General features: G+C 48.3%; 1 long non-coding RNA gene across 1 annotated transcript in view; it reads left to right on the forward strand.

The window, feature by feature from the left end:
• Positions 1-17, forward strand: part of LOC139081880 (uncharacterized) — a 6,983-nt gene extending 6,966 nt beyond the window's left edge. Inside the window, exon 2 of the long non-coding RNA XR_011537326.1 lies at positions 1-17. This exon is cut by the window's left edge and continues 457 nt beyond it. This is a non-coding gene — a long non-coding RNA (uncharacterized lncRNA).
• Positions 18-689: the final 672 nt, after the last annotated feature.

The following is a 689-nucleotide window of genomic DNA, read 5'->3' on the forward strand; positions in this document are numbered from 1 at the left end:
ACGTTACTGCTTGCACACAAGTCTTTGAATATGTCCTTCTTTCATTCATTCATAAAACACGGAGCACTTGGGGCTGGCCCGGTGGTGCAGCAGTTAAGTTCATACGTTCCACTTCGGTGGCCCGGGGTTCGCCTGTTTGGATCCCAGGTGCAGACCTACACACTGCTTATCAAGCCATGCTGTGGCAGGTGTCCCACATATAAAGCAGAGGAAGATGGGCACGGATGTTAGCTCAGGGCCAGTCTTCCTCAGCAAAAAGAGGAAGATTGGCAGTAGGTCTTAGCTCAGGGCTGATCTTCCTCAAAACAAAACAAAACAAAACAATACATGGAGCACTGACTGTATGCCAGGCATTGTTCTAGCCACTAGGAATACAGAGATAAAAACAAAACAAAGCACAATCCTTGCCCTCAAATTGTTCCTTGTCTCCATTAAGAGATTGAGGAGGAAACAGACAATTACGACAGCGTGGGGTGAGTTTCCCGCTAGAAGATGCTGAAGGAGCACATATCAGTGGTACTCAGCCCAGGTGGGGATCAGGGAAGTCTTCTGGGGGATGATGGCACATGAACTGCTCCTGAAGGATGAGTATGAGTTATGGAAGAGGTGAAAGGACAGCACTTCAGGCAGAGGATAACATGCATCCTCCTGGGGAGAAGTGAGAGCTTCCAGAGTCTGCACGATAGTTT

The sequence above is a fragment of the Equus przewalskii genome, chromosome 2 (assembly GCF_037783145.1).
Source record: "Equus przewalskii isolate Varuska chromosome 2, EquPr2, whole genome shotgun sequence".
Classification (NCBI taxonomy): Eukaryota; Metazoa; Chordata; class Mammalia; order Perissodactyla; family Equidae; genus Equus; species Equus przewalskii.